This window comes from Brachypodium distachyon, chromosome 2 (genome assembly GCF_000005505.3).
Source record: "Brachypodium distachyon strain Bd21 chromosome 2, Brachypodium_distachyon_v3.0, whole genome shotgun sequence".
Taxonomy (NCBI): domain Eukaryota; kingdom Viridiplantae; phylum Streptophyta; class Magnoliopsida; order Poales; family Poaceae; genus Brachypodium; species Brachypodium distachyon.
The window spans coordinates 33,214,616-33,241,268 of record NC_016132.3 but is presented as its reverse complement, the minus strand read 5'-3'; the positions used below and the strand labels follow the sequence as shown (position 1 = coordinate 33,241,268).

The 26,653-nt window shown below is 48.8% G+C and overlaps 1 long non-coding RNA gene across 1 annotated transcript; it reads left to right on the top strand.

The window, feature by feature from the left end:
• The first annotated feature begins 790 nt into the window (after positions 1 to 790).
• Positions 791 to 9,555, top strand: LOC106866171. Its single transcript, XR_001406087.2, has 8 exons — positions 791 to 1,189; positions 1,284 to 2,803; positions 2,894 to 5,300; positions 5,406 to 5,775; positions 5,856 to 6,517; positions 7,037 to 7,507; positions 7,600 to 7,687; positions 9,498 to 9,555. It is a non-coding gene; the product is annotated as an uncharacterized LOC106866171 (long non-coding RNA).
• The last annotated feature ends 17,098 nt before the right edge of the window (positions 9,556 to 26,653 follow it).

Here is a 26,653-nt window from a genome sequence, read left to right as displayed (position 1 = left end):
CCGGCCGCCGCCGTGGCGCTGCGAGGTGGGGGGAACATCGGTTCCTTTTAAGATTATCCAGAAGTTTTCAGGAACACTGCCATAGCGGAGGGTGTGACGCCGTCATGGATAAAGGTATTCTGGTGTTTCCTCTGATGTGGTGGTGCTCAACGGGGGGTTGCTGCGGAGTTAGAGATTTTCAATCCCCGTGTATTTAGTGTACCCGATCTTGTCGATCTTGGGTTTATGTACTCGTAGATCCGTTTACACGTATCTGTTAAATTTTTGTTAGTGTGTCATGATGTATTTGTTGGTTTTATGTTTTGTAATTTTGAAATACTTCTCTGACGTTCTCATGAAGATCTTGCGGTTCGACGACCTGCACGTTTAGGAGATCATCCCCAGTCCAAGTACGTTCAACGTTAATGGCTTCTCATCTTTTTGGATGAGCGACTCAAGGGGCTTTTCGAAACATTTGAAGCTAGTCACACTACCCCAAACGGACAAATTCCTGACGGCAGCATACATTCGTGACGGCTATGTGCGGGCCGTCAGGAAAGTACTTGTTTTCATGACGTGGATGACTTACCGTCATGAGTGATTACGGTATTCCTGACGGTTTCGTCGACGACCCACACGAATAACACTCACCGTCAGCAATTATGTATTCTTTCATGACGGTTCGGTGAAACCGTCAAGAATGTTAGACTAACCGTCAGGAATGTTTTCGGGCCGTCACGAACAAATTTTGGCTGCTACTCGGGGTCGTCGGTGCGCGCGGGCAGGCCAAATTCTGAAAATAAAGACCGGTCAAAATCCCAAAAAAAACATATCCTCCGAGCCTTTCTCAGTTCTCCCCCACGCGCAGACCCATGCAGGGCTAGCCGCCCCAACGCCTCGCTTCTTCGTCCGGCCAGCTGCCCCGCCGCCTCCCTTCCCCGTCCGTCCCGCCGCCCGCCGCCGACCCCATGAGGTGCCCCCCTTCCTCGTCCGGCTAGCCGGGCGGCCGCTGACCCCTGCGCCGCTTCCTTTCCTCGACTGGCAAGCCGCCTCCGCCGTCTCCACCTCCGCCTCTTTCCCTCGTCCAGCAAGCCGCATCCGCCATCCCCCGCCGCCCCCGCCGCCTCCGGATGGACCGGATCTGTTGTTACCCTGCGCGGATGTGCCGGCCTCTCCACCCATATTTCCGGATCTGCACAGTCCCTCCAAGGTAAACCCTGCTCGGTCTTCTTCTTTGTGATCTCCTCTGTTGTCAATCTCTCTGGTTCTGTCTGGTTCACAGTGTTGTATCACGTTAATTTGAGGTACCGAAGCAGCTGCCCCTGCAAAGCTCATGCTACACCACACGGAGGAGATCGCAGAGACATATTTGCTATATTGTGATGATGGAAGGTTTAGTACTAGTACTCTACTCCCATCTGTCCATGTGTCTCTGGAGCTTCTATTTTTTTGAACACAAGCATGTACTAATCTAATTTGGTTGCTGTTGGTTTGGGCCGTGAGTAGAGTGCATGGCGTAGTACTATTGATATTTTGTCCTTAAAGTGTCGGAACAATTATATAGTGATGTCCTGGAATCCAATTTGTTTTAGTAATATTGATATCTTATAGTGCACGTTCATAGTTGATAGAAGTGAACCATGATAAATAATTATTGGTATGCTTAACATATAAATACAGATTGTTCTGTAACTTGGAGATACTCCTCTGCATTTGTAGCTTATGTTTACACTGTTGTTTAGCAATGTGGGGATACATTATGCAAACACGAAGGTTGAACTCTTGAATCTACAAAGCATTATGCATCCTCACCTTGAACCCGCCGCCGGACCCCGAGGTGCCATTCGACTTCACATGAGGTACCATCACTGAGCTGATTGAGGGTCACCTTCGAATTCAGACCGATGCTATCCATCGCTGTCCATTACGCCATGCTTATGTCCGCCTCATGTCAGTTAGTGATCGGGATTGACTCGTTCGTAATAGTCCTCTTGTGCATAATGGAGTTCAGTTTACCTTCTGTGAGCATAACAAAGGTGTTAACTGGCGTTCTTTTACCTATAACCAAGAGGTTTGGCTGATGTTGCTTGGTTTTGCACCGGATTTGTGAGATTCCAAAAACATTTCTAATGCTATTGCTAAGTGGGGTACTTTGATTCATTGGGATAGAGTTGTCAGCAATACTGTGAGGGTGGTTATCAAAGTTAGAGTTACTGAGCTGGGCCACATTCCACATAGCATTGTTGTGTCTCATGGTGATGATGTCCATGCTGAGTCATGGTCAGTTCTTGTGTTTATTCTGAACTAGAGTATGCTTGGTGGTCAGCCACCTAATGAAGATTTGCCACCACCTGATGGAGCACCTCCTCACCAGCTCCCCTTGGTTCCCTTTCAGATGGATCAACCACTGGCTTGCCTGGCCTGACTGGTTTGCCTGGCCTGCTAATCAGGCACAGAATGAAGGAAATGGGAACAATGATCCCCTTCCAGACCTGATGCAGGTGAATTTGGATCCATTGGGTAATGTTAATCCTGTTATGGACATGGATCAGATGCTGGCTGATATTGAGGAACTTGATGATGATAGTGCTATCACCCTCACGCTGAGTAGCAATGCTCCTGCTATTAGCTCTGAAGGTTCTGTGAATGGGGAGTGGGGAGCAATTTCATCAGTTTCATCAGGTTGAACCTGTCATTAACCAAGATCTGATTGTGGGAAGGGTCAACATTCCTGAAGTTATTCATTCTTTGGATGACTTCCCTGCACTGAATGGGCCTCATCTTACTATGCCTCATTATGAGAAGCTTGAGGTCACTAATGAAGGTACCATGCTATGGAATAAATTCTTCAGAGCTTCCTCACCTGAACTGGCATTAGTCATTATCCCTGCTCATTGGGTGGATTACTTTACAGAAAAACTGATCTCTCCTTGTCGTGGTGGTGTCACGGCAAATGCCATAGGATGGCTTGAGATGGGGCCGATGGACGAAGGAGGATCCGGAGGAGGGATGGCGCGGTGTAAACCACGCACGAAAGTAAGGACACACGGTGTTTACCTAGGTTCGGAGCCCTCTTCATGAGGTAAAGCTCCTACTCCTGCCTTGTTCGTATTAGCCAAGATATGGAGGGCTACAATGGTGCTCCTTGATCTGTTTACAGAGGAGGAAGAAGGAGAAGGAGAACTCCTAAAATGTCTAAGTGAGGAATCCCCTCTCACAGGAGGGGTGGACCTTCTATTTATAGGCCAAAGGTGTCACACTGACATGTGGACCCAAAGCAAACCCTAGCTACCATCGGGCCCGCCGGGTACGCCCATGGTCCCCTCCGGATTGTCCGGGAGGGGACAATGCAGCTTTGTGCTTTACGTACTGCCAGACTGCGCGTACTGTAGCCATGCCCCGGCCTTCGTCATCTGTCCTTCTACGGCGCGTCACTGTGCAGTCGCTCGGCAGAGCGACATGAGCAACGACTGCTTTTCCGTCATAAAGGGGTCGCTGCTTTACTTTGCGCCATGTGATCAGGATAGGACTGTTGGCGCATCCCGGCCTTAGCCGAGATCAGCTAGTTCGTGCTTATCCTGCGATCACATAAGACAAGATAGATATGCCGGCACACTTTTGATATGCCGGCCGGTTATTAAGTCGGCTTAAAGATGCCGACGTACTTGCTTACGCCGGCTTTGCTCCCGTTATCCCGGTTAATACGTGTTGTCATGACCCTACCTGGGGTCATCCCCCCGACACTAGTCCCCGAATCTGTTGCGGTTCGACAGGAAGTGATGTCGGGCCACGACAGTTTCCCAAAACTCAAACAACTCAGGGCCTAGGAGGACTCGACCAAGGAAAACGCCGATACAATCCCGAGCTTTCTTAGCCGAGACTTGGCACCACCGACATTTTTAGTCGGCGTGGTATTTTCAGCTTTGAACCGAGATTCCTCTCTTAATCGCGGCCAGCAATTGAGAACCTTTTTCTATGGCCGACATCAATGCCACATGTCGCGCTTATTCCGCGCCTCACTTGGATTTACTGCGCCACGTTGCGCAGTAACCGAGCGTGCGCCGTTTATGGGGTTAATCGCTCCCATGATCACGCGCTATTTTACCGTTGGCCACAGGGATCGTCGGTGTGGAAGATCCGCGGCCCATGATTGCGCCCCGGCTATAAATAAGGGGACGGGGTGAAAGCTTTTACTTCCCCCCGAAACCCTTGCTTCTTCACTGCTCTCGCGCGTCCGCCATTGCCGCACGCTCGGAGCTCCTTACCGCCGCGTTCCTTGCCTCTGGTAGCCAAGCTCGCCGTTGCACTCTTGCGCGCGCTCGTCTGCGTTTCCGCCGCTCTTCCCTTGCTCGCCCGCGCCTCGCGCTGCCACTCTCTCGCCGGAGCAGACCCAGATTTGTTTCTGCGCCATGGCCTCTTCTTCTCGTTACGCCGCCGCCGTCGACCCCGCCGTTCTGCAAATCGAGGAGGACGCCGGCTCGGAGCGTGCCGGATGGAAGGGCTCCGACGTGTCTCCGGCGGACATCGACTGGCACCGCCGCACCCGGCGGATCCCGGAGGAGGTGGAGTGCCGGATTCCTGATGATGGGGTCGTGCCGACACCTGAGCCCGGTGAGTTTGTTGTCTTCGTTTCGCATTTCGAACGCGGCTTCAGGCTCCCGGTTACTGATTTGGTCCGGCAGTTTCTTGACCATTTCTTGACCATTTTGGCCTCCAGCCTCAGCACCTTCCGGCCAATGCCATTCTTACCCGCTCCGCTTTTGTCACCTGCTCTGAGAGCTATCTCGGCCTCTGGCCTTCCGTTGATCTGTGGGCCAAATATTTTATGTTCCGGCCCCAGGTTCTTCACAATCCCGACGCCGTTAAGCCCATGACTCAATGCGGCCCCGCCACTGTCTTGAGTCCTGCAAAAAGTGGCTCAAGACCTTTTTCTATGTCATGAACGCCTCTGACACTGACAAAATAAATTTGTCGGGATTCATAGTCAGCCCGTCGGAGGAGAAAAGAACTGGAAACATGACCCCAAGGATTCTCTACCGGAGATTAATGAGGTTCATTCCGGCATCATCGCGCTGAAGTAGAACGGGATGACGGCTGACGATCTGTTGGCCACGTTTGTGTTCCGGTGAGTCTGCCCGCTCCAACGCCGGACACACAAGATGTGTTTCCACAGCGGCCGGTTTGACCCGAACCGAGTTTCAACCATCATGTTGGACAAATTCGAGGTTCGACGCCGAGTCAAGGGGATTGCTAAGACTAACCTGTCCGAGAACTGGAGTTGGGGCATGGTACCATATATCCAGAAGAACCATGCGCCCTTGGTAATTTTTTGTCTACTTGCTTCTTCGATTTTCTTCCGACATGATTGTATGCCGGCCTCTGACCGATAATGTCTTATCTCGGTGTAACCTTATAATTTTGTGCAGAAATTTACGCTCCAACGCAATGAGGACGGGGACTCGCTAGACAAGCGCTTCGGAAGCGATCGCTTGGGAGTTGACTCAGAAGACCCGGATTCGGAGCATCACATGCCGATTCCTCATGCCGACCCCAGACGTGTTGTAGGTAATAACTCCCGACCTCCTCTCATGGATATCAGAGCTCTTATCTCCAAAATGCTCATGTCTGCTTTTGTCCGGGAACAACTGACTTGGACGATCCGAGCCTTGCTGCGGCCCTTGCTGCTGCTCAGGTGTCGACCGGCGAGAAGCGCATTGCCGACACAGAGCTTTCCACGACTATGAAGCGGAAGAAAACCGCTGGCTGGCAACCGAAGCCGAAACCCATGGTCGTCGGGTAAGCCTTACGCCATTTCAATTTCTAATGTCGGTATTTTTCATAACTGATATGAAGGTAACAACATTCCATTCCTGCAGGTAGGCTCCGACTGCCACCCAGTCCCAGACCTGCATCGCGTCCGAGATCCCGGCAACCTCGTCTCCGTGCAGAGCCTTCTGCTCAGGCCACGGAAGAAACCGAGACCGCCACAGATCCGACATCCCCCATCCAGGATGTCGGCCCTGGCATCGGTGCTTCGAGCGTCGCCCAAGCTGGGACGTCGGCAGTCGAGACTGCTCCTTCGCCAGCAGCGCCTAATGCGTAGCCGCAACCATTGGCCGCGGATCCTCTTCGTCAGCCGGCGGCGCAGCCTCAACGACCTCAAGCCACAGCAACGCCGCCGCAGCAGCAGCCACCGCAGTCGCAACCGACGCAGCTAGCGGCTGCTCGAGAAAAAAAGACTAGGAGTTATGCCATCCCGACGGGACAGCAGCCTCTAAGTTCATCCGGCTCACCGTCAATTCGGGGTACTCAAGGAGTTCCTCTTAGGACAACGAGCGGGCACAGCTGGGGATCTCTCAGCCAATATGCCATGGACTGGAACAGCGCCGACAGCTACGAGGTTAACCCCGGCACAATCCAGACAGCGCAGCAGAATGCTCTGGTTGGGCCATCACCCGTGGCGGCGACTTCAGAGTCGGTGGCGGCCCGGATATTCCAGGCACGAGTTGCGCTGTTCGAGTCCAGCCGAGCTGCCGAGGTATGAAAATCCCTTGAAGTTTTTTATTCCATCTTTAGTATATATACTCCTTTCTCTGAGGTTTAGGGCGAGTAAGAAATAGTCGGCCTGAGGCTTGCCTTGAAAAACTTCAAACACTATTCCCCGAGATTCAGGACGGGTTTAGAATAGTCGGCCTGAAGCTTAAAAAACTTCAAACACTATTCCCTGAGATTCAGGCCGGGTTTAGAATAGTCTTCCTAAAGCTTAAAAACTTCAAACACTATTCCCTAAGATTCAGGCCGGGTTTAGAATAGTCGGCCAGAATCTTAAAAACTTCAAACACTATTCCCCGAGATTCAGGCCGGGTTTAGAATAGTCGGCCTGAATCTTAAAAACTTCAAACACTATTCCCTGAGATTCAGGCCGGGTTTAGAATAGTCGGCCTGAAGCTTAAAAACTTCAAACACTATTCCCCGAGATTCAGGCCGGGTTTAGAATAGCCGGCCTGAAGCTTATAGTTCCCTGCTATCAAATTAACTGTGGACCATCTTCTTGCAGAGCTGTATGAATAAACGGAACTCGATCTTCAAACTTCTGCTTGCGTCACACCGGAAATTGACGGACAAGCACAAGGCTTTGGTGGCCGAGCTGCAAAACAAGACTCAGTACACTTCCACCGACATACAAACTATACCGAGTTACCTATGTACTTTGAAAACTGACATGTGCCGACATAAACAGCTAGCGGAGATTCAACTAGCGGAGCAGCAACGAGATGAGGTGGCCCGGCTAAGGGCGCAACTTGAAGCGCAAGGCGAGGCGCATAAGGCCGAGGTAGTCCAACTTACCTCAGTGCTTTCTGCGCAAGCTGACGAGAAGATCCGCCTGGAAGGCGAAGTCCAAAATACAAGGATCTTCTCGCCGAACCCGAGACTCGAGCTACCACTGCTGAAGAGGAGAAGACCGAGAGCACACATATGCTAAGCGTGTGCACAAGGGATCTCGGCAAGATAGATGGATTGCTAGCCAGTAAATTGCCCTAACCCGAATCTTTTCCTTTGATCACTTGGCCGACAATAGCAATTTGCCGGGATTTATCATTTCATCTTTGTCTTTGGCAGAAATCTTCCCGCATTCTACCGAAGCTGTGCAGGCCGCCGTGATTAAAACTCGTGGAAAGAGGGATTCGTCCAAGGCATTGCCATCAGAGTACGATGTTGTAACATCCCAAAAGTTCAAATTTCTTACATATGCATTGCATCCATAAGCAACATGCCACAATTGCATGTTTGAATTCAATTTTGAATCTCAAAAGGCTTTAAAAGATTTTATTTCAATTTAAACCCTAGGGTTTACACCCATTTGAGCTTTGGATTTTTCAAACCAATAGGGTTTATATATAAAAGGGGTTTATTGCATAAATGAGCTATCCCATAATTTTTTGATAATTTTTGGAGTTGAAAAACTATTTTATTTAAATAGTTATATAGCCCTAAAGGCATTTATAGGGCAAATATATTTTTATATATTTTATTTTGAAGGGAAATTACTCTCAAAAGTTGTATCATGATAGAACATGATTTTACAAATTTTCTGGAATTTATTTGGACCAATTTGGAGTTCAAAATCAAAAGTTATCAAACAAATGAGAAAAAGGGAAAAAAAAGGGAAACCGGACCGGTCCGACCGCTTGGGCCGAAGCGTCCCCGATCCGACCGCGCCACCCGAGCCGCGCCCTCGCTGACAGGCGGGCCCCACCCGCCAGCTCCTTCTTCCCCAAATCTCGCCCGAGAACGCCGCCGCCTTCCTTCTTCGCCGCCGCGCGCTCACCGCCGCAATCTCCTCGCCCTGTCCTGATTTCGCAGCCCCGACCGCGTCCATATAAAGGCCGCAGCCTCCTCTCTCTTCCCCCCCTAAACCCCCTCGCCACCACGCCGCCGGGCCGCCGGAATACCTCGCTAGAGCAAGCAGTTCCCCGCTGCCGTTTTTGCTTTGGGTCAACACCGCCGGTGAGCCTCTTCGCCCGAACCTTGCAATTTCTGGACCGCATCGTCCTCGCGCACGTTTTGACGCGCGCAATTTTGATCATGGTGCCTTGCAGCCACCGGAGTAGAGCCGCCCGCCGCTCTCCGGAGCCTGCGTCGCGCCACCACCGCTCGCCGTCGTCCTAGGCAAGGCGCTCGACCGTCCCGAGCGCCGCCGACCGTGTCCCCGACCCCGCCTCAACGCGCCGCTCCGTCCCCGTGCTTCCCCGCGCCGCCAGCATCACCGGAGATGCCGCCCGCCCGCACCGCGCCGCCGCCGGAAGCTTCGCCGGAACCCTAGACCTCGCCGGTGAGCTCCATCTTCGATCTCGGCCGTTGGATCTTGATCAACGGTCAAGATTAGAACATATTATTTCTTTTTAATCGAACCGGTACGCACCAATAGGATCGCGACACGTGGCATACGATTTATAAAATGGAAATCTAATTTTAATCCCCCGGTTTAATTAAATGGCACTTTTGCAGAAAAGCCCTTGTAACTTCAAATGCTTATAACTTTCAAACCCTTTGGCCAAATTTGACAAACGTGACCTTTTTGGAAAGCTCTCAACCTGTAGAATCTTTTGGCACCGTTTAAATTTGATTTGAACATTCAAATCACATTCAAATTACAGAGTAGGGTTTAATACCATTTAATTCATAACTAATTATCTAGAGGTCCTTTTTAAATGAAACCAGTGCCCAAAAATTTGTTTTCTTATCCTCTGTCCAATTGGACAAAGAAATAAATTTTTGAATTAAATTAATTGGCTGGTGCCAATAAAACTTTAATTTAGGGTTTAATAAATTGTTTTTGTCCTTTGTCTAAAACCCTAATACTTGTGTTTTAATTTATCAATGCCTTGGACTAGTTGATCACCCAAATAAAATAAACCAAGTCATGTCACATGTTGCATTGCATCATAGCATATCTTATTTCTGTCGTGATGTGAATAGTGTGTTTATGTATGTGTATGTTTGTTTGTCTCGTATAGTTTTTCTCGGAGAGCGAACCTTGCGAGTGTGACGAGTGTTTGAACTCGAACTACTGTGACAAAGGCAAGTTCATTTTGATCATTTCACCTATTATTTCGCTATGCACTAGATGTTTTATTAGTTGCATTGTTAAGAATATTATTGTACCTATGCTAGCTATGAATCTCCTAGTAGTACAGGATACCCCTGCCATGTCCTTACCACCAATCGCCAACGTAGGTAGTCAAATGCTATGCTATGTTAGTATTTGAGGGTGGTATTATTACAATATGTTATCATTGTCATCGAGGAGTAATTTTGGATACTTGACAAAACAACCCCAACGAATCAACCAGGGTGGACGGCTTTGAGACTTTGAGATGTTATGCGACGTCAGGTCCATTTCTATGGGTCCCTCTGAGTCGAGTCTCCGTGGATTCGGAGATGGATCGTCCATGGACGTCTCTTCCGTGGATTCGGGAGCGCTTGCGTCGCAAATGTGGAATGCCACCCGGGGTAACCAGAGGCTGCACTAGTTTCCTGTTTAGTAGCTTCCAGTACAACCACATGGTAATATGGGCTCTGCCAGGATGGATGTAAGACATATGATCCTGGATCCGAGGGACTGTGCAGATGTAGCCATGTAGGTGGGAATGTAGGTCCCTCAGGTGGTCCGGCTGACTATGGTCTGAAAATTCCTGTAATCGATGCCGTTGCTATTCTACCCTGAGGACAGCAAGGGATTAACACGTCGATTTTTGTGGGGAATGTGTACAACCTCTCGAGAGTGTCAAACTAAGTACTTAGCCATGTCCCCGGTTACGGACAATTATGAGCAACTAGATATGGGGGCTGTAAGGAAGATCTCAGTCATTCCAATTTCTCAAATAAAATGAATGGTTTGAACAGGGTAGGGGCACTTGATGTATCTACTCAATGTGCTCTAGGTTAATAGGAGCATGAGTGTTTCTACCCCGTGTCCAATAGTGATAAAACTATTTGTTAAAATGATAGGATGATACATTGATGCTTTTATGCAAATAGCCAAACCACACCTTGCCAAATACTGCATATACTTGACAGGATCTGTTATAACCTTTTTGTGAACTTGCCAATACATTCAATGTATTGACCACATAGTGGCTGCAATTAACAATGCAGGTAAATCAGACGAAGAGTGAGGTACGAATTGTTAGGGCTGCGAGTTTACATTCCAACATGTTTCGACTGTGGAGTTGTTATGGGACTTCTGCATCTACTGCTTTCCGCTGCAAGATTTTATCTTCCTCTAAGCTAACCCACGAGGTTATGCAATATGTAAGATTCTGGATCAATGCGATGTAATATACTTTTGACCTTTGTATCTTGATATTACATATCGAAACTGTGTGTGCTAGCGACTTGATCCAGGGACTAGCACTGTAAGCATAGAGATCGAACCCTGTAAGGTGGAGGATCGCTTCAGATGTGGATGATAATCTCATCAGCATCCGGACCCGTGTCAAGCCTTTGAAGGCTTTCGGGGTTGACATGCTCAATGCTGGCATCCGCGCCTTTCGAGCTCTTTGGCCGGGAGACGAAGCGTCGAGTGCCATCCCGGAGTTAGCCAAGTGTCTCCTGGAGGTGGAGGACCGGCTTAGCGAGTGGCTTGAGTTGGCCGCTCGTGTCGGCGCCAACGAGGCATCGTCGTTCGTACTTTCCTGGTACGACGGCATTAACCTTGACGTGTTGCAGTCCATGCGCGTCGGCTCTTCCTCTCGGATCCGGAGTTGATTGCCAAGCGTCAAGAACGGGCCTACTCCTTCATCCAGTATGCCAACATGCATTCCTTTGTGGAGGGTCCGAGATCGGACGCAGACGAAGAGGCGGCCGAGGAAGAAAAAGAAGAGGTGGATGAAGAAATTGTGGCCGAGTCACCTCCTGCCGAGATGGATGCTTCGAGCGTCGGCACCAACGATCCTGCTACCTGAATTCGTGCCTTTTATGTCGGCAAAAACTCTTTAAAATTGTTAGATCCCCGGGATTCCGGGTGCAGATGTAAAATACTTTGAAGTATCTTTACTTGTGATGCACTATGGTTTGGGTTGGCTTATGCCACAAGTTATCAAATTCCCACACGAGTCCCCGAGTTTATTTTTCTGTCGGTGAAATTATATGACATCGGTTCTTTGTCTGCCTTGTCGGTGCTCGACGTATGAATCACGAAGTCATAGAATAGACCAAAAAAATTTAAACCCATAAAACTCGCCTGGCAACGCCCGGTATAAAAAAGGAATGCTGGGTTAGGGAAAATAACGCGCCCCTCGGCTCGCTCGTTTGTTTGTTTCCACAATCGTTTTTCGTGTGTTCAATAACTTCGTACCCATGCTCTAGCCTGCCATGAAGCTGCGTTGCGGACAATACCTAAGTCATAGAGGGAGTTTTCAGTATCGACACAGTATTAGACCAATATAAGATTACACAATCAAGCCATGCGGACATACAAATAGATAAATGTAACACAACATTCATATAACATGGGAGTCCCCGAGTTCCTTTTAAGAACCCGGCGGATAATTCATTATCTCAAAATATTTGACATAAGGAAAAGACGATACAAATACTCATCTCTTAAGTATAGAATGGACGAAGCAAAGCTACATTCCATGGCCTCTTAGTTTCCTCGCCAAATCTGTCCATCCTATTCGTGTTGGGGTCCTACGCATCTATAAGATAGTAGGAATCATTGTACAGCGCTTTGCTCATAATGAAAGGTCCTTCCCATGGGGGCGATAATTTATGCATGCTGGCTGTGCGCTGCACAAGCCGGAGCACGAGATCTCATTACCGGAACACCCGTGGGTTTACCTTCGGCTGTGATAACGCCTGAGGTGTTGTTGATAGATGGCTGACCGAGATAAAGCCAATTCCTGTGCTTCTTCGAGCAGGTCGACATCATTTTCTCGGGCTTCCTTTACCTCGGCTTCCGTATACATGATCACTCGCGGAGAGTCATGTTGGATGTCGGCTGGTAAGACAGCTTCCGCCCCATCTACGAGGAAGAATGGCGTGTATCCCGTGGAACGATTCGGGGTTGTCCTGAGACTCCACAGCACGGTCGGGAGCTCATCTAACCAGCATCCTGGAGTGCGTTCTAGTGGCTCAATTAGCCGAGGTTTTATGCCGGCTAAAACCATGCCGTTTGCTCTCTCAACTTGCCCGGTTGACTGAGGATGTGCTACTGAGGCGACATCCAGCCGAATTTTCTTATCCGCACAAAACCGCGCAAAATGCCCCTCTGCGAAGTTTGTTCCATTATCCGTGATGATGCTGTGCGGGTAGCCGTATCTTAAGATGCGATCCTTCAAAAACGACACCGCAGTCTTGCCATGACACTTCCGTATTGGCTTTACTTCAATTCATTTGGTGAACTTGTCAACCTTGACCAAGATATGCGTCATGCCTCCTCTTGCCCACTTGAAGGGCCCCACCATATCCAAACACCAAACAACAAATGGCCAAGTGATTGGGATGGTCTTGAGCTCGGATGCCGGCATATGAATCTTGCTGGCATACCTCTAGCAACCGTTGCACTTCCTCATCATATCTTCCGCCTCCTGCAACGCACTCGGCCAGTAGAAACCGTGCCAGAATGCCTTGGCCACCAATGTTCTTGAGGATGCATGATGACCACACTCCCCCTGGTGAATATCCCGGAGAATTTCTTGTCCTTCTTCTGGCTCAACGCAACACTGCAATACATTAGTGACGCTTCTCTTATATAGCTCGCCGTTGATGATGGTGTATGCTTTTGCTCTTTTCTGAATTTGTCTTGCCGACACTTCTTCTTCCGGCAGACTCCCAACCTTGAGTCTGGACATTATTGGCTGTGCCCAAGCCGGCACAGGACGAGTTACAAAAATTGGCCCATCCACCTCCATGGGATCAACTGCCATGGCCTCAGCCGAGTTAAGGCGCTCAGTCCGCAGGTTACCAGAACCACTGCCACTGTCAATGTCCATTGGAGTGATATCAGCTTCCGAACTTGCCGGAATAAATATTGATTCTGATTTTGGTGACGTGTTGATTGATGGCTTGCCTAGATGTTCCAACGCAACGCCGGCCGGGATGGCCTACCGCGTTGATCCTAGCTTCGACAAAGTGTCGGCAGCCTCGTTCTCCGCCCGTGGTATATGGTGGCACTCGCACCCTTCAAAGTGGCCACTAATCTTCTGCACATGAAAGCGGTATAGTGCCATGTTGGCATTCAATGCATCCCAATTGCCAGAGGCTTGCTGGACCACCAAGTCAGAATCGCCGAAGCACTGAATCCGGCGAACACCGATCTCCTTTGCCATCTTCAGTCTGTGAACAAGTGACTCGTACTCGGCGACGTTGTTGGACACTGCAAAATGAATTTGCAACACATACTTTAACTGATCGCGCTTGGGCGAAGTGAGAACTATGCCGGCACCAGGCCCACTTTTCATTTTGGAGCCGTCAAAATGCATTTTCCAATAACTAGTTTCAGGTGGTGGTGGTTCATATTCCATCTCGGCCCAATCCACCAGGAAATCCGCTATCGCCTGAGACTTCACAGCATCTTGTCTGTCATACTGCAGCGTGTAGGGTGTTAACTCAATAGCCCACTTAGCTATCCGGCCGCTTGCATCTTTATTACTCATGATCTCCGAGATAGGCGCTTCACATATTACTCGGATCTGATGTGCATCAAAATAATGCTTCAGCTTCTTTGCCGCCATATAAACGCCGTACGCCATCTTCTGGTAATGAGGATAATTCTGTTTTGATGATGATAATACCTCACTCAGGTAATATACAGGCCTCTGTACCGATTTGCCGTCTTCATCTCTCTCTACCACTATGACGGCGCTGACAACTCGGTTTGTTCCTGCTATATACAACAACAACAATGCCTCTTGCGCCATTGGCGAGGCTAATATCGGCGCCATAGCGATCATCTTCTTCAGCTCTTGGAAGACTACCTCTGCCTGTTGCGTCCACACAAACTTGTCGGTTTTCTTCATCAGTTGGTATAAGGGCATTGACTTTTCACCCAGCCGACTAACAAAACGACTTAACGATGCTAAGCATCCAGTGAATTTCTGCACATCTTTGAGACATTTCGGCAGTTTCATTCTTTCTATGGCGGCAATTTTCACATGATTTGTTTCTATACCTCGGCTTGACACCAGGAACCCGAGTAGCTTTCCTGTCGGCACACCGAATGTGCACTTGGCCGGGTTTAGCTTCATTCAGAATCTCCTCAAATTTCCAAATGTCTCCTGAATATCATCCAGCAGCGTGACGCTTTCTTTGGTTTTTATGACGACATCGTCGACATATACTTGCACGTTTTTGCCGAGTTGGTCGTGCAAGCATTTCTGCATGCACCTTTGGTAAGTAGCCCCTGCATTTCTCAAACCAAACGGCATAGTGCATATAGCAATAAGCGCCGAACGGGGTGATAAATGATGTCTTTATTTGATCATTAGGGTTCAACAGTATCTGGTGAAAACCAGAGTACGCGTCTACAAAAGACAACAACTCACACCCGGCAATGGAATCGATCACTTGATCGATCCGCTGTAACGGAAAAGGATCCTTAGGGTATGCCTTGTTCAGGCTAGTGTAGTCGATACACATGCGCCACACCTTGGCAGCAGTCGGGTCATCTTCTTCTCGACCATGACCGGGTTAGCCAACCAGTCAGGGTGCAACACTTCCATAATAAAGCCGGCAGCTAGAAACCGGGATAATCTTCCTTCTGTCATCAGCGAAGCGTCGAAGGGGCTGCTTCACCGGTCTTGCGTCTGGCCTGACATCCAATGAGTGCTCAGCCAACTCCCTCGGCACCCTGGCAAGTCTTGGTTGGACCATGCGAAGATGTCCCGATTCTCACGGAGGAAGCTGGTGAGCTCGCCTTCCTATTTCTCATTCAGGCCAGCACCAATGATGACGGTGCGGCTCGAGAACTCATTGTCGACCGAGATCTTCTTTGTCTCCTTGTCTGCCTGGAAAGCCACGCTTCCATGAGGGTTGGTCATAGCCGGCAGACCAATCTGCGCCGACTGAGCCAATACGACAACTTCTTGCAGCTTCCTCTTCTCTCCGGCAATGACCAGTGACTCGGCCAAAGCAGATCCTGCTGCCGCGCACTCCATCGAACGCTTGTAGTTGCCGGTAATGGTCCTGGTACCATTTGGTCCCGGCGTCTTCATCTTCAGATAGCCAATGTGAGTAGTCGCCATGAATTTGGCCAATGCTGGTCTGCCGAGCAGCGCATGATACGGACTGTTGAGATCCACGATCTCAAACACCAAGTTCTCTGTCCGACAATTCTCCCTGGTGCCGAATAAGACATCAACCCGGATCTTGCCTACCGGAGCACAAGACACTCTCGGCACAATACCGTGCAAGGTAGTCCGGCTAGGCTCAAGCATGTTATCAGTAATGCCGAGTTTGAGCATCGTGTCTCAGTACATGATGTTTATGCTGCTCCCATTATCAATGAGAAATCGAGTGAACTTGACATTGATGTCAGGCCCAATGAGTGTCCAGTCAACCACCAGAGCATAACCACCAGGATTCGGCATGACTTTAGGACGATCTGCCCGGTTCCAGCAGAGCTCCTGTTCCGACCAGTACATGAATTTCGGCATGACAGCGTTGACTTCCATCTCATGCCTTCGCGGGCTCTGCTTGTCGGTTGGCTCCGTGATAAAAATCATGTAGCTCTGGTGATGCTCCTGGTACTCGTTTCTTCCTGCATACTCTGAGATGCCTTGGTCTTCCACCTGATTGACAGCATTGTTCGCCAGAGGGGGTCCTTGAATCTTTGCATTGGCGCCTGTGAGCGGCGGAGGAGGGGGCAACCGACTTGCCTCACCCTTCTCGGCCCGCTGCATCCAGCTGCATTGCCGAGTTGTGTGATTCGCCGGCTTGCTGGGATTCGTCGTGTGCAAACGACAAGGGTGATCAAGCATCATCTCGAACATATACTTCTGCTTATCTTGCCAGGGTTTCTTCTGCTCTCCCTTCTTGGCCCACTGCTGATTTCCAGTCTTCTGACGCTGGCTAGGACCGGCATCAGGTTGATCTTGAATAGCTGCGACTTGGGCTGGCCCATACCGATAATCCGGCCTGTCGTCCCTTGTTGCTCATTCCTCTGCAATGCTCCGACAGGATTATATGTCGGCTGCTCTCTTTGTTGCTTTGCCGGCATCAGCGATGGCTGAGTTGGGTCACCCAACGCATACATATCCGCAATCTTGATCATCTCGGACAAAGTGGCCGGCATTTCCCTCTGCAGCTTCTGCCATAACATGCTGCCATGTCGGTACCCTTGGGAAAACCATGCTATGGCCTGGGACTCCACTATCCCTTCACATGAGTTGCGGAGGTTATTCCATCTGGTCAGGTAGTCTCGGTCGGTCTCGTTGTCCTTTTGCTTGCACATGGACAGTTGCTGAGGGCGGTTAGGTCTCTTGTAGGTGCTGGTGAAGTTGCTGACAAAAGCTTCCTCAAAATCTATCCAGCAATTGATGCTATCTTCCGGCAGATTGTTCAGGCAGATCCTGGCTAGTCCTATCAGCATTTGGGGTACATAGCATACCACCCATCTGTGATTGCTGCCTGCCACATGCACTGCAGTGACATAATCTTCCAACCAGTCTTCCGGCTTGGTGCTGCCGTCATATGTTCTCGTGCCCGTAGGTAGCTGGAAACCCGGGGTTGGTGTCTCTCTCATGATCCGGTGAGCGAAACAACGCGGTCCCGAAGGGCCATGCTCTTCCAGAAGCTCCGACAGATAGATTCTGTCGAGCCGATGTCGGTCGTCTAGCGGCGACACTTGTCGGTTTCCCACACGAGCTCCAAGTGGGCCAACATTGTCACGCTCTCGCCTGAGATAGCCTGCATCTCCCATGGCCGAGTATCCGTCATTGTAACGGTCTTGCCGGCTATCTTCACCTCGATACAGGGGGTTGCGCACTGCACTCTGCTGACCTATAGCAGTATTGGGCACCGGACCCCGAGGTTGGCATCCATGACCGGCCGAGTGACGCTCTTGTGGATCTCGACGATTTTTACCGAGATGCAGACCACTTTGACCGTCATCAACTCTCCTGACCATTTGCTTCTCAGCTAATGCCAGATCATAATGCTCTAGATGCTTGTCTCGGCCCGAATTGACACTCTTGTCCCGTCTGCCACCGGGCGAAGACGCTTGCTTGTCGGCCCGGCCGCTAGCGCCTACGGCCGAGTGAATGATCTGAGATGCACCGGGCTTACCGTGCAACCTCATGTACGCCTTGTTTTGCTCGTTAGCCGTGTGAAGCAATTCCTTCACACGCAACTGCTGTAACCGGAGTGCCTCTCCTGTGAGATTCGGCAACTCCTCTTCTACAGCCTCGGCCGCTCTGAGATTCTTAACGGGAGTGCTATATTTCGGCTTTAGTGCCGACACATAGCTTGCCGACACAGCAGGCATTGCCCTGCCATCCCTAGCTATCTCGGCATTCAAGTTTCTTTCACGATTACGCACTTCCCCAACTCGGCTAGGGTTATGCATTGCAGTGGAATTGAGACCATGAGCTTTGTTATACTCACGGAGCGAAATCTCGAGCTCCTGCCGAGCATGAACCACGTCGACAGCTTCCTGCAACAGTTTCTGGCGTTCCAACTCCAGCTCAGCCTGCAGATGGGCCGAGTTGGCGTTTGGTGCTACAGGCAAGGTCAGCCTTTCGATGGCGGCCTGGAGCGGAGTCGGCATTGCCCGCACAGCGGACATGCCGGCCTGAGCATCGATGTTCTCCGGCTTCTCCATCGGAGGACGCATCGTTCTGCCGAACTTGCTCGGGAGTCCGGCGCTTTCTGCCGCGCCCTTGCCAGCATTGCCGCCTTGAGCCGTCACCGTGACCTCCACACGGCCAGCGGGACAGTCGACATGCCGGCCGCGAACCGTGCAGACGGTGGGAGGATCTTCGGCCACCACCACCTGCTCGGGATACCTGCAAGGAGTGTCAGTGGCGACGTAGACCTCGTGCATACCGAAGTTGATGAAGCGGCCTGCACGGGGAAGTGGCGCGTTGTTGAAGCAGCTTGCGTTGTTGTCGATGAAGCCCAGAGAGCCGAATCTCTGGACCAAGCCGGAGACGACGCACTCTCTGGTGACGAGGAAGCTTCCCGTCCGGATGAAAACTCCAGCCAGCGCCGCTGGTGGCCCCACGGTGGGCGCCAACTGTCATGGTGGTGTCACAGCAGATGCCATAGGATGGCTTGGGATGGGGCCGATGGACGAAGGAGGATCCGGAGGAGGGATGGCACGTTGTAAACCACGCACGAAAGTAAGGACACACGGTGTTTATCCAGGTTCGGAGCCCTCTTCATGAGGTAAAGCTCATACTCCTGCCTTGTTCGTATTAGCCGAGATATGGAGGGCTACAATGGTGCTTCTTGAGTTGTTTACAGCGGAGGAAGAAGGAGAAGGAAAACTCCTAAAATGTCTAAGTGAGGAATCCCCTCTCACAGGAGGGGTGGAGCTTCTATTTATGGGCCAAAGGTGTCACACTGACATGTAGACCCAAAGCAAACCCTAGCTACCACCGGGCCCGCCGCGTACGCCCATGGTCCCCTTCGGATTGTCCGGGAGGGGACAATGCAGCTTTGTGCTTTACGTACTGCCAGACGACGCGCACTGCAGCCATGCCCCGGCCTTCGTCATCTGTCCTTCTACGGCGCGTCCCTGTGCAGTCGCCCGGCACAGCGACGTGAGCAACGATGCTTTTCCGTCATAAAGGGAGCGATGCTTTACTTTGCGCCATGTGAACAGGATAGGACCGTTGGCGCATGCCGGCCTTAGCCGAGATCAGATAGTTCGTGCTTATCCTGCGATCACATAAGACAAGATAGATATGCCGGCACACTTTTGGTACGCCAGCCGGTTATTAAGTCAGCTTAAAGATGCCGACGTACTTGCTTACGCCGGCTTTGCTCCCGTTATCCTGGTTAATACGTGCGAGTTCTTCTCTCCAAAACCTAGCAGGCTTTCCTTCAAGGACAGAATCAGACCAGATCCTTCACTCTGCCTGAGAAGTGTCCTGAAACTGAGGTGCCATTTTGCAAGTTAGCTGCTAGAGCTAGTGAATGCAGCCAAGCCTTTTCCACTCCACAGGCTCACAAGCAGATCCTGGCTACACCCAAACCCAATGTTACCACCTCTGCTCTCAGAGACAGAAGAGCTAAGAAACCCCCTATTGTGGTCATAGAGGTGAGAACAAGTGAGAGGGTGCGCAAGAGATTGGCAGGCTTCTTGCAACCTGAATGTATTGACAAGAATTGCCTGGCCTATGCTACCAAACCACCTAAAGTGCCTAAAAGAGTGGTCAGAAACTTGTCTGAGAGGTTTGGCTTAGTGGCAGATGTGGCCACCTCCTCTGAGGTGCCAAAGAAGAAATCTAACCCCAAGGTTGCAGATGTGGACACAACCAAGAAAGGGAAGAAGTGAAGGCTGGGCTTGGTTTGATAATAATAAGGATGTTGATTTTGTGGTGTGGTTTATAAGGAACTCCACACTTGAGTATCAGATGGTGATGCTTTCCCCAACTGTACAGTCAGTTTTTGTTAGTTCTCGAGTTAGTGACACTGATGTTAGAGTCATTTCGTTACCTCTTTTGTGCAAGCACATTTATGTAAGAGACTCTGTGTACCTTTATTATATCTGCACTCTCCCTCCTCTAGTTGCACTCAGGGTGCCTGTGTTGTTGCATCTGAACCTCTGTATGCAATTGTTTGGGTGTTTGAGACACCAAATTTAGAAGTTCCCCCATGAGTACACAGGATTGGAAAATTTTGTCATGGAACACTAGGGGGCTAAATGGGTTCATATTAGGAATAAGATTGAAGAAAATGGTTGCTCTATCATTTGCATACAAGAAACTAAGAAATCTAAATTTGATAGCAGATTTCTTCTGAACTTCTGTCCCAAAAGATTCAATAAGTTACAGTTCCTTCCTGCTAATGGCAGATCTGGTGGACTCATCACCATTTGGAATGGTAATCAATTAGATGGGATTCTCTCACATATGAATGACTTTTCCCTTTCTGTGGAATTTACCTGCCTTTCGTCCAATAAAAAATGGGTTCTCGCTAATATCTATGGTCCTTCCCATGATGAATAGAAACCTGATTTCATCACGTGGCTTAGCAATATCGATGTTTCACATCATCTGGATTGGCTTAGCTTGGGAGATTTTAATTTCATCAGATCGCTTGAAGATAGGAATAAGCCTGGTGGGCATATCCCAGATATGTTCTGTTTTAATGAATGTATTGGTAACTTGGGATGGGTGGAGCTACCCATCACTAGTAGAAAATATACATGGAGTAACATGCAAGAGGATCCATTGTTGGATAAACTTGACTGGTGTTTCACTTCCATGAACTGGACTCTCAACTATCCATCCACTGAGGCGTATGCTCTGGCTAAACCCACATCTGATCACATTCCTTATGTTATCAAAATTGGTACCCCTCTTCCAAGGTCACAGATCTTCAGATTTGAAAACAGTTGGCTTCCCCACCCTGACTTTATGCAGCTTGTTGAATCAGTGTGGAATAAAGAATGGCACATTGAGGATGTTGTCAAGAGGATCACTGCCAAGCTTAGAGAAGAGAGGAATGTTTTGAAAAAATGGACTAAAATCAAATCTGATATGAGCTCATTAGTTGATAATTTGAAAGATGTTATCTTGCTTCTGGATAATATGGAAGAAGACAAACAATTGTCCCAAAGAGAGTTTGAATTCAGAAAAGCTTGTAAAGCACAGCTCCAATCCTGCCTTAATTCCCAAGGTGCTTACTGGAGACAGAGAGGGAAAATTAAATGGGTTAAGCTTGGTGATGAGAATTCCAAATTCTTCCGCTCTCTGGACACTATTTAGAATAGGAAAATTAAGATTGCATGCATCACTAGAGCTGATGGTTCACATGTGTATGACCATGAGACTAAAGCTACTCTCTTTTGGAATGCTTTCAAGGATAGACTGGGAAGATCTGAGGGTCATCAAATGGCTTTTGACCTACATGTTGTTTTAGATAATCAAGTTGATCTCTCTTCCTTGGAAAACCCTTTCACTCATGACGAGATTGATGAGGTTGTTAAGGACCTTCCCTCTAACAAATCACCAGGACCTGATGGCTTCAATACTGATTTCATTAAGAAATGTTGGCACATTATCAAAACTGATTTTTATGAGCCATGTAATCAGTTTCACTCTGGCAATATCTCCCTGGCTGCTATTAACACTTGTTATATCACTCTTATCCCTAAGAGTGATGCTGTAGATGGGGTTAATGATTTCAGACCCATCCCTCTTCTGAATTGCATACTTAAATTGATCACCAAGTTGCTTACTAATAGGCTTCAGGCTGTCATCATGATGATTATCCATCAAAATCAATATGGTTTCATTAAAAGCAGGACTATTCAGGATTGTTTGGCTTGGGCATTTGAGTACCTCCATGCCTGCCATAAATCCAAGAAAGAGGTGGTGCTTATTAAGCTTGATTTTTAAAAGGCTTTTGATAAAGTGGAGTTCTTTGCTATTTTACAAATCATGCAGGCCATGGGTTTTGGAGACAGGTGGTGCAATTGGATAAGATCTATCTTGCAAGCTACCTCCCAAATTCTCCTTAATGGTATTCCTGGTAAGCTTATCCATTGCAAAAGAGGAGCTAGGCAAGGGGATCCACTCTCTCCTCTGCTTTTTGTCATTGTGACTGACCTTCTTCAGTCAGTGATTAATGATGCGATGAGGCAGGGCAGACTCACTAAGCCTATTTAGATGGATGCATGCCCTGACTTCCCTATCATCCAATATGCTGATGAACACTGATTATTATGCAAGCAGATGAGACCCAGCTTCAGGTGTTGCAGCACATCCTCACTAGCTTTCATGCATCAACAGGCCTAAAAGTTAATTTCCACAAATCCAGTTTGATTCCCATCAATATGGTCCCTGAAAAAACTCAGGCATTGGCTGAGATCCTGGGCTGCAAGATTGGCTCCATCCTTTCACTTATCTTGTCCTGTCCCTTGGCACCACTAAGCCAAAGATTGAGGAATTCCTCCCCCTCATTCAGAGAATTAAGAAAACATTAACTTGCTTTTCTTCCATGCTCTCTTATGATGGCAGGCTGCAACTTGTCAATTCAGTGCTCTCGGCTCTTCCAACTTTCTACATGAGTACCTACCTCCTTCCTGCTGGGGTTATCAATCAAATTGATAAATACAGAAGACATTGTCTTTGACGTGGTCAGGACATCACCAAGAAAAATCCTCCTCTTGCTGCCTGGGAGATGGTGTGTAGGCCCAAGAAGGAAGGGGGGCTTGGTATCCTGAACCTTGCTTTGCAGAACAAGGCATTGATCTGTAAGAATCTCCATAAATTCTTCAACCATGCTGATCTTTCATGGGTTAAATTGATCTGGAGCTCCCCCCATGGAAATCCATCAAAGTGTGCTAATCTGGCATCTTTCTAGAAGGACTCACTGAAAGTTCTGGATTGTTTCAAGCTCTCTTCTTCCTGCATGGTTCAGAATGGCCAAACCGCCCTCTTTTGGAGGGATAATTGGAGAGATGCACTTCCTTGTGAGGAATGGCCTTATCTTTTCTCTTTTGCTTGGAACAAGGATATAACTGTTCAGGAGATGCATCAAATGCAGGACAGAACTGACCATTTTCAGCTTCCACTTTCTATTGAGGCATTTGAGGAATTCCAGGTTTTCTCTCACACATTAGATCGCTGGTTCTGAATCAGGAGCAGGATGTTTGGAGCCTTAACTGTTCACCAAAGGGTTTTAGCACTGCCAAGCTTTATCTCACTTTCATAGGAGCCTATCCACCATCAACTTGACTCTATTTGAAGAGCAGAACAAACATTTGCGAAGGTACTTCTGCGATAACTCAGGGTGCTGCAACAGAGATGTGAACTCTATAGCACAAATGCTAGGTTAAACTGAAGTTTAAACATATATATGAATGCGCCAAATTTATGCCACACGCTTTTTTGGAGATAACTTTATGCTACACACTTTACCTTGACTGTTTTATGTAAATATAGGTGTCTTCCTCTATTCTGAAAAGAAAGCTGTTAGTGAAAAGCCTGTCATTTAGTGTTCTAGCTGAAGTCTAACTTCCTTATTTCTATTGAACTTCATGTATTCTTCCTTTGTGTAGTATTGCTACAAAAAAAATTGATTCGCCAAGAACATTTTTCATTGTATAGGCTATAATTTGGATGGAGAAAGCATCAAGATATCGATCTACGGTCTGGAAAGTCAGCAATAAACGCCCAGGTTAGCTGTCCCTGCCTACATTCAGAGTTCCTTCCATATCTTTGACTTGCTTTACTTCTGTTTGCTGGGCCTAACAGGTAGTTTTTTGTTTTTTCACCCTTATCCGAGGAACTTGACCATTCTTTTGATCTGGCACAAAATGGACAATGTTGTAGTGCGTTTTGATATTTCTTAGTATCGTGTACTTTGTATGTCCCCATTTCAACAAACATTTGTTATAAGCCGCAGCAAAGGACTCTAATTCCTTGCTGCATCTTGCTCCTGAGACTGTGCAATGTTCTGCAACATTTTTAATTACTCTTTGCTGCATCTTGGTCATGTTCACTATACCGGTCGATGCATTTTTTGTATGATCTTTACAATTAGGTTTTAAGCTTTGTTCAAAACCGCCATTCATAATCACGACTACATAGCACTATGGATATATGCACTAGTTGCTTTGGGCTTACTCCGAATGCTTTTGTTCTTTTTTCCAAGATCAGGACCATGCTGGTACATGACAAGATCATCGCATGCTGAAGATAATGCTTTGAATGCCCATTTGGATCCGCATCATGCTCCTGCAGCAAAGAGAAGATGGTTTCTTGGATAATCATGCTCGTAGAATTAGTGGTGGTCATACTAGTTCATAGTTAGTTGTGGTGGTACTAGTTCATAGTGGTGGCGCAGCTAGTAGTCTTGTTTTCTCTTTAATCATCCAAATACTCTTTTGGTGTTTGGGATTACAAACTAGAGTTGTTGTGACTTGTGAAACATGAGAAATGATATTAATTGTGATGTCATATTTGACTATGGCTCTGATGTTGTTGTGTTTCTATTCACCGTGATCTTAATGAATGGTTTGTGATATTTAAATCTAATCTAATTGTCCTAATATTTGGATCCTGTGAAACGAATTCCCGACGGCTATATTCTCTCCTGACATAAGCTAGCTGACAGGAAAGTATCCCATATTCTTGACGGATATTCCTGACGAGAAGGCCGTCAGGTTTGCCCGTTTTCGTGCCTCATGTCGGCCGTCAGGAAACACCGTCAGGAATGGCTTTTCGTGTCGGACACCTTCATGAAACACGATCATCCCTGACGTCCTAATCCTGACGGTTACCGTCAGCAACACCTATTCAACCGTCAGGAACACCTATTCCTGACGGTTTTTTGGCTGTTCTAACGGTTTTGTGCCGTTAGAAATTTGTCGTTTTGGGGTAGTGTCAAGTTCGTGCAGGAATACCAGTAATGATGTTGCTGCTACAATCTAATTGCAGTCTCTATCTTGAAGCCTCAGCAGATTTTTATGTTGCAAAGTATGAAATCACGGAGAAAAACTTTTTAAGAAATTTTATTGTAATTCTTAATTATAGCAGTTATTTTAGAGTTTTTAGAGTTTATGATCCAAAATATTGTACATGTAATGGTTCTCCTGTTCGAATAAAATTACGCGTTATTCTAAAAAAAAATCTATCGCTGAAGATGTAGGTGAGGGCGCATAGGAGATGTATCCTAGGAGATCCCTTGACCGGTGCCGTTCGTTGATTGCTTCGCTCATCTGTTACGGTCGCCTTTGAGAAACGTATTCAGAGCGTACAGGTGACCGTAGAGCCGCCCTACACAGAACAGAAACATCATCAAAACGTACTTGAAGGCATGGCCGTATAAGTAGTTGGGAATCATGCACGCACCAACGGTCCGCCGGCCGGCGTGTGCCTGCATGATGCCGCGCGCGCGCGCGTGCAGTGCAGGACCCGTTGAAGTAGCGTGCACTCCTTGCGCGCGGATGGGACGCACGTACGGCTCGATCGGCATGATATCAAACCCCCGCCACGCCGCCGGATGAGTGTGTCTCGCGCCGTGGTACGCCCGGGCTCCCGGTCGGTACGGGGAAGATGGGCGCCAGGTTTGGCGTGCGACGTGCCGAGGCACGAGCCATGATTGGGCAGGCGAGTTCTCATTTCACTGCATCGAACCAAGTCGTCCAGCCGGGATTCTGCCGCTTGAAAGAGTTCATTCGCTTGCGGCACGACACGGCATCCCACCGAAGACGCTGCTGACGCGAGCATGCGCGCAGCTGATTAAAACAGCACGTGGCCCGTCTTAAAAGGTGTTGCGCTAGCTTCCTGCAGGAGCAGGCGGTGAGTCTCTGCCGGGCCGGCCGGAATCGGGAGAACCGGCAGGCCGCCGCGCGCCGTACCCGGCCAGCGCAGGAGCACGTACGCACGAACGTACCGGCAACTGTGGAGGAGCCGCAGCGTACGTCATCGGCATTCACCACTTGCGAAACCCCGTGTATTAATGCAGTGAAATTAAAACGTCCCTGCATCCATCCAGTAGCCAGCAGCAGTGCATACGGAGAGGAGTACTCCCAAGTGTACCTGCTCTATAACCGGCCCAGCGGAACGAAAATGACGCTAGTACCCCGGTCCCCTGACAGTTTTGAATCTTCAGGGATAGGATAGCCATAGCCCCCGTGGTCGCGCGCGCGCCCCCATGCGTGTAGTACGACTAAGCCTCCGGTCAGGGGAATAAACGCCGACCATGGCGTCACCTGACGTCGGCGCGAAGATTCCTTATCTCCTCGCGTCTCTCTCATCATCATCTCCCTGCCCGCCTGTGTGAGTGAGTGTGTCTCTGTCGCCGTGTCTGAAAGTTCAAAAAGATTCGGGGATCTCTCGTCGTCGTCTGCGCGCACTGCCCCTACAAAGGCGCGGGAGCTGCTGCAGTAGCAGTATTTTATTTTACTGCTGCATTTCAAACCGTAAGCTTACGTTCGCGTCGTCGTATGGGGCCGTGCACCCCGACCCCGGCCCGTTCCGCCGCCCCAGAA